The sequence below is a fragment of the Octodon degus genome, unplaced genomic scaffold, assembly GCF_000260255.1.
Source record: "Octodon degus isolate 3935 unplaced genomic scaffold, OctDeg1.0 scaffold00129, whole genome shotgun sequence".
Lineage (NCBI taxonomy): Eukaryota > Metazoa > Chordata > Mammalia > Rodentia > Octodontidae > Octodon > Octodon degus.
The window spans coordinates 1,807,948-1,820,247 of record NW_004524705.1 but is presented as its reverse complement, the minus strand read 5'-3'; the positions used below and the strand labels follow the sequence as shown (position 1 = coordinate 1,820,247).

Sequence of the window (12,300 nt, the reverse complement as noted above, 5' to 3'; positions counted from 1 at the left end):
TATATGCAGTGTATTATTTGTTGAAACTGTACTTCCGATTTGATTTGAAACTGTCTCATTGCTATCTGTTTATCAATAAAACTTTGGAAAAAAAAAATAAGTTTTGGAAGCAAGGTTAGGAGTACCGGGGCTGGTGCTTGTACTGATTAGCTCTTGCACTTAGCTTTTGTGCGTGACTTCTTGAAACAGTGGTTTTATTTTCTTCGCTGTTCATCTAGTAAGATCGATCAGCTGAGGGTGTTGGTTAGTGGAGCACTCCACGTAACTAGATGTGCTGGCTTGTGGATTCCAGGGAATGCTCTTATGGATGGCTGTAGTGAGGCGCATCTAAGAGGACACTTGCTTTGGTGCAGGAGAATAAAGTGGAACTGAAATGACCAGCATGCACAGTCTGGTAGAAGAATTTGTGTTCCTGGCCAGTCTTCTTTCCCATGTTCCTGGTCCAGGCAGGAAAATGTCCCTGGCCCTCTTTTTCTGCTGGTTAAGTAAAGCATGTGTCATTTTGCGTTACTTGTAGTTGTTACCAATGAAGAATGCCTCAGACCTCACATTTCCGTGGGACAGCCCTAATTTTTGACTGCTTGCTCTGGGGAGGTGGGTTCCGGGCTGTGGATAAATGAGGATTATTTTGGAAGGAGCCTCTGCTTGCTTCATGGAATATGAAGGGTAAAAAATGTTCCTTCCTTTCTTGTCTCTGAAATGCCATTTATTCTCCCCCTATCTAATCAGAGACATAGATTTATCATGGCTGGGGTCCCCCTTTGTCCTCAGATTCCACCTACTTTCTTGCCCCACATTAAAGTCTGCCAAATGGTGGGAGAGGTGTAGGAGACACAAAAGGTTCCTGCTGCTGAATAGTTTATGGTTCTAGCTCCTCATCCTCTGTGTAGCAGGGGGTGCACTTGCGAGACCCCAGCTACTCCAGAGGCCCAGGCAGGGGGTTGCACATTCAAGGCCATCCTGGGCAGCTGGGTGAGAGCTTGTCTCCAATGTTAAGAGAGCTGCAGAGTTGGACAGGGCAGTGCCCTTACCTTGTGTGCACAGGACGCTGGGTGCAGTCCCCAGTACTCCAGTAAGAAAAGATCACCCCCAACGCCTAAGCTGGAGCTGCTGTTTTCAGCCACACTTGGGATTCTTCCAACGGCTGCTGGCTTGCTGATCAACACGTGAGTTCAAAGTTTGAAGACACTTTTCCTTAGTTTTAGCACACTGATTTCAGATATTTAAATATACTCTTTCTTGGAGTTTGTTTATACTTATAAAATGAGAAACTATTTACATGCTATGAATTTAATAAATATTGTATTTTGTGTAGTAGGCTTATAGTATGGATTTGATTTACATTAAAAATACCCAACAGATCTTAATGCATGTTGACTGCACCTAAAATCCATGTTCATTTCATTTGTAAGACGCACATTTCAATCCAAGGTGCTCATCTGGGTGACAGTTAATGAGATAAATGTGGCTCTGTGCCCTAATGGAATGGCTAGTTGAATGAGATCACAAGGCTTCCTGGATTCAATTAAAAATTAAATGGATTAAGTTGACTCCTTCTTTTGTGGATGCTTCATTTTGTTACCCACTACACTGTTAGAAAACTTTTCAAGTAAATCATAGAGACTTCTACGTGCTCTGAACAACTTCACTTATAAAGGAACCCAAAGGATGTTTGGGTATTTCATTGTGTACTATTTCTACAGCAATAGCACTATTTACTGTGCATATTTTGAAAACAAATTAGTTTCTAGATTAAAGGTAGGCAGGTGAAGTACAGTTTGGCTGGGGCTTCCCATGGTGTGCACAGTGGCATGGGTGACTGTGGCTCCTGAGGTGGAGCAAGGCCTCTTTGTCCTGTAGGTTCCTGGATGCCAGCTGATGGGTGCTGGAATTGGCTGTCCACACAGTAAGCTGTGGTGGAGACATCTTCCTCCTTACACCAGAAGAGAAGTGGCTTCAGCTCTCCTGCAGGCTTGCAAGTGTTAGGAGACCTCTCTCCTTCTCCAGGTCCACAGATAGACATACTGTGAAAAAGTAAACTTTAAAAAGATAACCTTTATCCTTATAGCAAAACTGTGGCAAGTAGATTCCCACTTAGCCTCGCTCCACCCTTCTATGGTCTCCACATCCTGGAGCACAGCAGCACCACTGTCGCCATCGCTGACCGTGTGCTGGGACAGGCTCTTTGCACACTCATCCTGTCCTGCCACTTTTCACAAATGGGTGATACTGCACTGGCTTCTGTGGTGTCATTCAGAACTTGCGCAGCCTGTGTAATGTGGATAAAGCACCTGTGTGCAGGATGCATGTGAGTGCACACTTTCCGTTCATGTAGGCCAGGAGACCAAGTACTGGTGGATATGTTGATTAGCGTTGCAAGAGCCACTGGTCCGCCCTCCAAAGTGGCGTGAAGTGAGCACAAGGCCCTCTCACCCCAACCCTGCGGTCACTCTGTGTTCTGGAGTTGACCGTTCTAGTATGTGTACAGTGTTTCTCTCTTTCTTTTGTACAGTGTTTCAATGTGTTACAGTAGTCTTGGGGTTTTGGGTAGCTTCCTGGTGATGCATACTGCTCTAACATCTTTTCTGTGCATCTGTATGTCTTTTTGAGAGATGTTTTCAGGTCTTCTGCCTTTTTGTTTCTTATTTTAAAGAGAGTAAAAAACAATAAAAATGATACAGAATTTCAAAACAATGTGATAGGAAATTAATGATTATTATATTACATATTGTTATCTTCAAAGTAATTGCTCAGATTACAAGACATAAGCATTTAAGTTGATCAAAAAACATAAGTACTAACTGTTCCTTTCAGTGGACTAGTAGAAATTAGGAGTGCAATTATCTTAGCTATCTTGTGTATGTACATATATCTTTTTTCCCCTTCCTTCTTATTCTCTTTTCTCCCATCCCAGATTTTCCTTCCTTTTGAGCAGTTGTTCTCCCCTTTCACTGTATCTATTATACCTTTTAGATGTTTATTTGTAATAACAGAATCTTAAAAACAACCTAAATGTCCATCAACTGAGGAATGGACTTTAAAAAAAAGATGCATTTTTATACAATGGAGTACTACTCAGCTATAAAGGAAGATAAACTCAAGGCTTTTATATGTAAATATATGCAACTAGAGACCATTCTTATAAGTGAAATAAACCAGACCCACGTGTGTAAACATTGTATTGTCTTCCTAGTATAAAAAACTGAAAGAATAAACATCCAAAAGTTATAAGAGATACAGTGAAAGGGGAAAAAAACTGTTGAAAAGAAAGAAAATCTGGGATGGGAGAAAAGAGACTAAGAAGGAAGAGGAAAAAAGATACACGCACATACACAAGCTAGCTAAGAGAACTGCACTGTTAATTTCTACTAGATTCTGTTATTACAAATCTTGCTGCTATAAAAGTGAATGCTTATATGTCACTGTGTTATGATGTTTTCATTTATTCCTGGGAAACTACCCAGAAGAGGAATAGCTGGGCCAAATGGGGCCACTAATCCTAGTTTCTCGAGGAATCTCCACACTGGTGGTCCCAGTCTACACTTCCACCAACAATGGAGAAGAATTCCTTCTTTACAATGCAGCCAACATTTGTTATTAGTTGATTTCTTGATGATAGTCATTTTTTCCGGGGTAAGATGGAATCTTCCTGTTGTTTTAATTTGTACTTCTTGAATGGCCAATAATGTTGGACATTTTTCATATATTTATTTGTTATTTGTATTTCTTCATGTGAGAAGTGTATATTTATCACAGATCTCAGTTTTGGGACTGGGTCTTTGGATTTTGGGGACCTATTTTTAAAAATTCTTTGTATGTTCTAGATAGAAGTTCTTCGTCTGAGAGACAGTTAAAGTATTTTCCCAATTTGTGGGTTTTCTTTTCACTTTGTTGATGATTTCTTTTATGCACAAAACTTTTTAATAAGATAAAATCTGAGTTATTGATTCTTTGAAGTATTTCCCAAGAAGTTTGTTTTTTGTTCATGAACTCTCTGCCTACCCCTATGTCTTCAATATTTCTATCTACTTTCTCCTCAGGTATATTCAGTGTTGCTATTTTAATATTTAAATCTTTGATCCATTTTGACTTTAGTTTAGTGCATGATGATAGAAATGGGTCTAATTTTAGCCTTTGGCATGTAGAAAGTCAGTTTTTCCAGCATCATTTATTAGAGAGGCCATGTTTCTTTTAGTGAACGTTTGATCCTTTTGTCAAAGATAAGGGGCTGAGTGTGTTTCTAGTTGTGCCTGCATCTTCTAAACTGTTCCATTGATCCTCAGATCTGGTTTTTGTCAGTACCATGCTGATTTGTATCACATTAGCTTTATGGTATAATTTCAAATCAGGGACTATGATGCCTCCTGCCTTGCTTTTGTTGGCTCGGACTGCCTTTGCTATTTTAGGACTCTTTGGGTTCCAATAAATTTTAAAATGTTTTCTCTAGATCCATGAGGTATGCTAATGGTATTTTGATTGAGATTACAATAAATCTGTATTACAGTTTTTGGAGTATGCCAATTTTCACAATATTGGTTCTTCCTATCCATCAGCAAGGGGAATATCTTTCCATTTTCTGAAATCCTCTTCTCGTTTTCACAGTACTATAAATTTCAATGTATCGATCTTTTACTTCCTTTGTTAGATTGATTCCTAAGTTTTACACTTTTTTGGATCCTATTGTGAAGGGTGTGATTTCTCTAATTTCTTTTTCACTGAGTTTGTTGTTTGTGTACAGGAATACTGTTGATTTTTGAGTGTTGACTTTGTATATAGGTATGCTACTGAATGTATTAATTATAGGAGTTTTTTGGTGGAGTTCTTGGGAACATTTATGTAGAGCATCATGTCATGTGCAAATAATGGTAATTTAACTTCTTCCTGTCATTTCCTTATTCCTTCTATTTCTCTCTTTTGTGTAGTTGCTCTGGCTAATGTTTCCAGAACTATATTGAAAAGGAGTAGTGATAGTGGACATCCTTATCTTGTTCCTGATTTTAGAATGGAAGCTTTCAATTTTTGTCCCATTGTTGTGACATTGGCTGTTGGTTTGTCATAGATGGCTTTTTCAGATTGATATAAAGACCACCTATTCCGATTTTCTATAGGGTTTTTATCATAAATAAGTTTTGGACTTTGTCAGAAGCTCTTTCTTTATCTATTGAAATGATTATATGGTTTTTATCTTTGGCTCTGTTGATATGGTAAATTATATTTATTGATTTGTGTATGTTGAACCATCCCTGGATTCCTAGGATGAATCCCAGTTGGTCATAGTGCAGAATCTTTTTAATGATTTTCTTCATTCTGTTTGCTAGTATTTTATTGATAATTTTAAAATCTATGTTCATTAGGGAAACTGGCCTGCAATTCTCTTTTTTGGTTGAGTCTTTCTCTGGCTTTGGTGTCAGGGTAATACTTGCCTCCAGAAGTGAGTTAGGGAGAAATGCTTCTCTTTCAGTTTCATTGACATGTTTGAAGAATATTAGCATTAAATCTTCTAGACCCTTCTTGCAGAATTCATCTGCAAATCCATCAGGATGTGGGTCTTCCTTTGTTGGTAAGTTTTAATTACGTTTTCAATTTCATTAACTAATATTTGTTTATTCAGAAGTTTTATATTTTCTTTATTCTACCTTAGTAGTTAATGTGTATCTAGCATGCTACCCATTTCCTCTGTGTTTTCTATCCTATGAGTGTAAAGATTTTTGAATTAAGTATTGATGATCTTCTGAATTTCCACAGAAACTGTAGTGATTTTTACCCTTGGCATTCCTTATTGCATGAATTTTAGTTTTTCTTTCCTTTATTTGATAAAGTTGGCTAGGGGCTTATTAATTTTATTTATTCTTTCAAAATGCTTCAATTCATTGATTCTTTGTATTATCTTCCTCATCTCAGTTGCATTCATTTCTGCTCTGATCTTTATAATTTCCTCCCTTCTAGGGGCTTTGGCCTTACTTCCTCTTCTTTTTCTAAAATCTTGAGGTACGACATTAGGTTATCTATTTGTGCTCATTCTGTTTTCCTGGTGTAAGAGCTCCCCACTATAAATTTCCCTCTAAGGACTGCTTTGATTGTATCCCACAGGTTCCGGTAAGATGTATTTGTATTTTCATTTGATTGTAGATGGTGTTTAATTTCAGCTGTAGCCCATTGATTGTTCAGAAGTATGTTATTTAATTCCCATGTGTTTATTGAGTTTTTGTGGTTTCTTTTTAATTTCTAATTTCGTTGCACTATGGTCAGAGAATATGCATGGGATTATTTCCATTCCTTTGCATTTACTTAAGCATGTTTTGTAAGCTAGTATGTGGTATATTTTAGAGAACATCCCACTTGCAGCTGAGAAGAATGTGTATTCTGATGTTGTTTGATGAAACACTATAAATGTCTAGTAAGTACTTTTGTTCACAAGTTTAGTTCAGTTCTGTTATTTCTTTGGTGATTTTTTTCTAGTTGATCAATCTCTTTGTGACAATGGGGTGTTAAAGTCCCCCATTACAATTGTGTTAATAATTATTTGATTTTTCATGTCTATTAATATTTGTTTTATGTAGTTGGGTGTTCCCATATTTGATGCATATATACTTATGATTGTTGGCTCTTGCTCTTGAAGCTTTCCCCTAAGAACTATGTAGTGACCATCTTTATCTTGTTTGATCATTCTTGGTTTGAAGTTCCCATTGTCTTCAAACAGAACAGCTGCCCCTGCTTTTTTCTCAGTTCCTGTCACATGGAGCGTTGTTTTCCATCCTTTGACTTTCAGTCTATGAATTTCCTTTTGAGTTAAATGTGTTTCTTATATACAGAATGCTGTTGGGTTTCGTTTCTTGTTCTACTCTGCTGGTCTGTTTCTTTTGATTGGTAGGTTGAGGCCATTTACATTGATGGGTGTAACTGATATGTATTGGTTTATCTTTGTCATGTTATTTTCCTGCTGTTGGTTCCCTATTTTTCCCTTCGGTTTAACTGCTTGCCCTGTTTGATGGTTTCTTCTGTTGTTCCTGAAATTTCAGTCATTTTTATCTTTTTCTGGAATATCCTTTAGTACTCTTCGTGGTGTTTGTTTGGTGGTCATTAACTTTTTCAGTTGTTCTTTGTCATGGAAGTATCTTATTTCTCCATTAACTTTGAAATATAGTTTTATAGGGTCTATCAATCTGCATTGGAAGCTGGTTTTTTTTTTTTTTTTTTTTTTTCAGGACTTGAAATACTTCACTCCAAGCTCTTCGTGATTGATGGTTTGTGTGGTAAACTTTGCCATGATTCTGATGGGCTTGCCTTTAGAGGTAATCTGTTTTTTTTTTTCTCTAACAGGTTTTTTTTTCTTTATTTTTATTTTTTATTTTTGACTATCTGCATGTCCACATTTATTGATGCATTATTCAAAAAATCAAAATATAGAAACCTTTATATCTTTTTTTAACCAGGATTATGAATGAGGCTATTTATTAACCCAGCATCCTTTGTTCTAATATTTCTTGCTGGCAGCTGCCACCTTTCCTGTGATTCTATCCAGATCACTCTGTCCCTGTGGTGTCAGCTTGTGGCCCCCGTCTTGGTCCTTTTCCACCATTTTCAGCTCCTCCAGGGCTTGGAGGACTCGGCATGCCACACTTTGGAACCTCAGCTGAAGTGGCTGGGCATGACATCATGCCTTTGACGGCCACCTTAGATCTTGGTCATGGAGCCAACCCCAGCACTACTCTGGAGGTGCAGGTGCTGAGCTGTGGAAGCAGTTCGTGTGTAGAACCAGTTCTCATCAGAGGGGGCAAGCTCTTTATGCTTGGGCAGCTTGACTCTCCACCCATTTGGGGACTTTCAGCTTCCCAGAATTTGAGAAAGGCTGCCAGAGCTCTAACGAGCTCTTGCTGGTTTACATCTTTTATAGTAACTCCAGGCATCGTACAGCCTCCACGCTGCCAGCCAGGGGACAGGGTGAAACCTATATATCAAGAGATACTCAGTAAGTTATAAATGTATGCATGTATACAATAAGACTATTATTTATCCTTAAAAAAGGAGATATTGTCATTCTCAACAATACAAATAAACTTGAAGGGCATTATGATAATAGAAATTAAGCCAGACACTGAAAAGAAAAATACGTTATCTTACTTGTATTTTCAAAGAAACAAAAACTTAAATATATGCAAATAGAATATAAACACAATGACCAGGAAGATAGAGCAATAAGGAGCAGTCCATAATCTAAGAGTACTGTATACTGCAAATCTGCTTCTGAGGTGCTAAGCACCCTTTTTTTAAAAAATAATTTTATTTTTATTTTTTTAAATGAATTTTTTTTTAGTTTTTTTTATTTAATGTGTGTGTGTGTGTGTGTGTGTGTGTGTGTGTGTGTGTGCGTGCATGCGTGTGGCCAGCTCAGCCCACCAGGGGGCGGGGCTGGCTGGCATGTGGTGCTGGAGGATTGAACTGCCATCCATGTGCTTTGCTAAGCTTGTTCTAAGTAGGTGTTTAGACCACTGAGCCATCTCACCAGCCCCTCTTTTTTTGTTTTTGATGCAAGGTTTCACCATGTATTTCAAGCTGGACACCCAGATATATAATAATCAAGAGCACAGAAGTTCAGCACAAGAACAGAATATGAAAACCTGTTGGAGAACACACTGCTAGAGGCCAGCCTGGGCTACATAGTGTGTTTTCTAACAGGTTTTCTTATTCTGTTCTTATGCTAAATTCTATGCTCTTGATTATTATATGTCTAGGTGTAAATTTATTTTGTTTAAGGCTAATCAAAGTTTATGTGCCTCACTTACTTGTATGTCAGATTCTTTTCCCATACTTGGGAAATTTTCTGCCATTACTTTTGCAAATAGTCTTTATGTCATTTGTTTGGACTTCTGCTTTTTCACTGACACTTATCAGTCTCATGTTTTTTCTTCTTTGCATCATCTCAAAGCTATTGAATTGTTATTACCTGGTTCCCTGGTATTTTTAAGAGCTCTTTCCTTTCATGATCACTAGCTGCAATGCTGTCCTCAAGGTCTGAAAGTCTGTCTTCAGTTTATTGAAGCAATTTTGCCAGATTTCAGTGAAAATTTTAATTTCCTGGATATCTCTTTGGATCTGTTTCATCCATTCTAATTCTTTCCTATATTGTCCACTCAAGATTTTCATCCTTTTCTATGCTTCTCTATTTTTTCTAAATCTATAACTTCTTTAGATGTGCTCATCAATTCTTTCATTATGTTTGTCATTTTTTTTTAACCTCAGATATTACTTTTGTTTGTTTTTTTTACAGCTACATTTTCTTTTTTTTTTTTTAACATTTATTTATGTGTGTGTGTGTGTGTGTGTGTGTGGCCAGCTCAGCCCACCAGGGGGCGGGGCTGGCTGGCATGTGGTGCTGGGGGATCGAACCGCGGTCCCTGTGCTTTGCCAAGCTTGTTCCAAGTAGGTGCTTTAGACCACTGAGCCATCTCACCAGCCCAGATATTACTTTTGATTGTTATTTCCTCTGCAGCCTACTGGAGTTGTTTCTTTACTTCAGTTGCTATCATTTCAGAAAGTCCAGGTCTGTGACTTCCCATTTCTTCTATGTTCATGTCTCCTGGACTTGTTCTGGGTGGGCTGCAGGCCTGAGATTGCATTTTGCTTCCTTATCTTGATATTTTCTATTGCAAAAAGAAATTTTTATTTTGATTTCTGTCATGATCATTGTGAGTATTGGTAGAATGGAGCTATTCACTACTCTCAAGGCCTGTCTAGGAAAAATCTGATCTTCAAGGATATCTTCTGTGTGTCCGAGATTCTTGATTTGTGTCTGTCTTGAGATCCTGCCTTCCCAATTAATTGAGAGTGGGGTACTGGTTTGTTTGCCTTGTCCTCAGTCTTTAGGTGTAGGACTGTGGTGGTGTTATTACCCCAGAGTTTTCCAATATTTTTATTCAAGGGAAAACAAGTGATCACAATAGATATGACATCCTAGCTACAGTAGTACAATAAGGAATAAGGATAGCATCAAGCAAAATTTAGAAATTGACAAACTGTGGTTAACTATTGATTTTGTACTTTAGACAAAAGGAGCAAAGTCTATAGTTAGGTAACAGGACCACTTGTAAATTAGGAGTTTGTATGAAAAGTGTTTCCCCTTGTTAGAGTGGATTTACCTTAGGTTCCTGCGGCTGAGCCGGTGGCTGAGTTTCAGGCACTTTAATCCCAATTGCCATTGTGTAGTACAGGGGAACGGGCCAGCCACTTGGTTCCTCCTTTTGCCCATTTTGAAGGGTCTGTTCAGTTTTCTTATTTGACAGTGGTTTTGTTTTGAGGGGGGCTGGGAATTGAACTTAGGGCCTCACACATGATAAGATATGTTCTTTCACTAAACAATATACCTTCAGCATCCTCATTCAGTTTTAATAGTTCTTTGCATGTTTTATATCGCAGTCCTTTATCAGATGTGTCTTTTGCTGATATTTTCTCCCATACTATTGCTTGTCTTCTCATTCTTTTGTTTTTTTTTTTTTTTTTTTTTTTTTTTTTTTTTTTTTTTTTTGCTGTGAGGTTTAAAACTTTTAAGTTAACATCATATCTGCAATATTTTGTGGGTACAGTACGAAAATTCAGTATATGTACACAGTTTGGTTCCTGTAAGTAACATCTTCTCCTCAATCATTTATCATTTCTCTGTGTTAATGGCTTTCATGCGCTTCTGTTCCTTTGAATTTGAAATATATATAGCAAAGTGTTGCAGAGTATAATTGCTCTTTTGTTACAGAACAATGTCACTGATGGTTCTGTTGCTTGCACCTGTTACCCACCCAGCCGTCCCTTCTTCCTCCTGCTCTAGTGACCAGTGTTGTACACTGTCCTTCTATGGGATCAGTTTTTTCACTTTCTATAAGTAAGTGAAGATAGAGCACATTTTAATTTTAATGAAGTCTAGCTATTTAGTTTTTTTTGTTATATCTGAAGATTAATGCTGTATCCAAGATCTAGAAAATATTCTCTTCTGCTGTGTTCTAAGAGTGTTACCGTATTTTACATTTAAAGTTATCACCCTTTTGGGCTAATTTTTGTGGAGGACACAGTCTATGTGTAGATTATTATTTTCATTTTTTATTGGTCCATGTTTGCAGTAATAATGATTATATTCCTTGTGTGCACTTGGTGCATTTATGTGACACATCTTAATTCTTTTTTGCATTCTATTCTCCTTCTGTGCCTCCTTCTTCCTGCATTTTTTTTTTATCTCATTCCCTTTTGTAAACAATCTATCTATTTCTTGTTATCTATCTTTTATTTTGCTCTTTATTTATACTTTGGAAAAGAACCCACGTAACCTTTAAGTTTGTGTATCCAGCTTACTTCACATAACACTGTGGTCTCAAGGTGCGTCCATTTTCCTACAGTGATTCAAGGTTGGCTTTCTTTGTGGCAGAGTAGTGCTCCACTGTGTACAAACGCCACCTTTTCCTTATCCATTCATCTGTTTCATTTTCCGTAGGTGGCATTCAGTTGTTTAATCACCATTGGTTGAACGACAACCTTTGCGTCATTGTACTGCCCTTGCTCATTTTCCAGCCATCAGTTAAGTATATTTAGAGGCCAATTGCTTGGGGCTCCATTCTGTTCCAATGATCTGTCATTTTTATGCCAATAATGCGCACACATACACACACACACACACACACTATATATATATAGTTGTTTATATATTTTCACTTGCTAAAGATTATCATTCTTTATCATTTGTTTGTTTATGTGGAGGTATGTATTTGTTTGTTTGTATTTTAACCAGAGTTTGCTATGTTACCTAGACAACCTTCAGATGGCCAGAAACGTGCTTCAGCCTTCAGAGAAAGTAACCAGGCCTACAGGAGTGCACCTTTGGACTTGGACACCAATTCTCATCATAAATAAAAATACTTAATGCAAAGGGATTGATGGAGATAGCAGCATCTCTGAAAACTTAATAAGCCCCTTTGGATCTCGCAATACCCCTGTCTCTTTGTGATAAAGCACAGACATCATTTTCGGGGTTCATAGGGGTAGCAGACAGTAAATAAGCAAAGAGACTCTCAGTTATCCCTGACCTAATAACAAGCCCTGAATTGCTTTCGCATTTTTAATTCTTCAGTATTACCTTGCTTATTGCTCATTTGTCTTTGGCAGATTTCAAAAAACTTAGGATGAAATTGTATTGGTGGGCTTGCTTGCTGAGATCCTGAGTAATGGGTGAAAGACCCAGCTTCTTGGAGAGGAAGGTGAACCACCCGGTGAGGGACAGTAGGGCTCTGTGTGTCAGTATCCAGCCCTGAGCCTTTAGTGGGT

The 12,300-nt window shown here is 37.8% G+C and overlaps 2 pseudogenes; both read right to left on the bottom strand.

Moving 5' to 3' along the window:
• The window catches only part of LOC101562651, a 25,928-nt pseudogene extending 19,931 nt beyond the window's left edge, over positions 1–5,997 (bottom strand).
• A 1,477-nt stretch (positions 5,998–7,474) lies between these two features.
• LOC101562252 lies at positions 7,475–7,907 on the bottom strand (annotated as a pseudogene).
• Between the last annotated feature and the right edge of the window lie 4,393 nt (positions 7,908–12,300).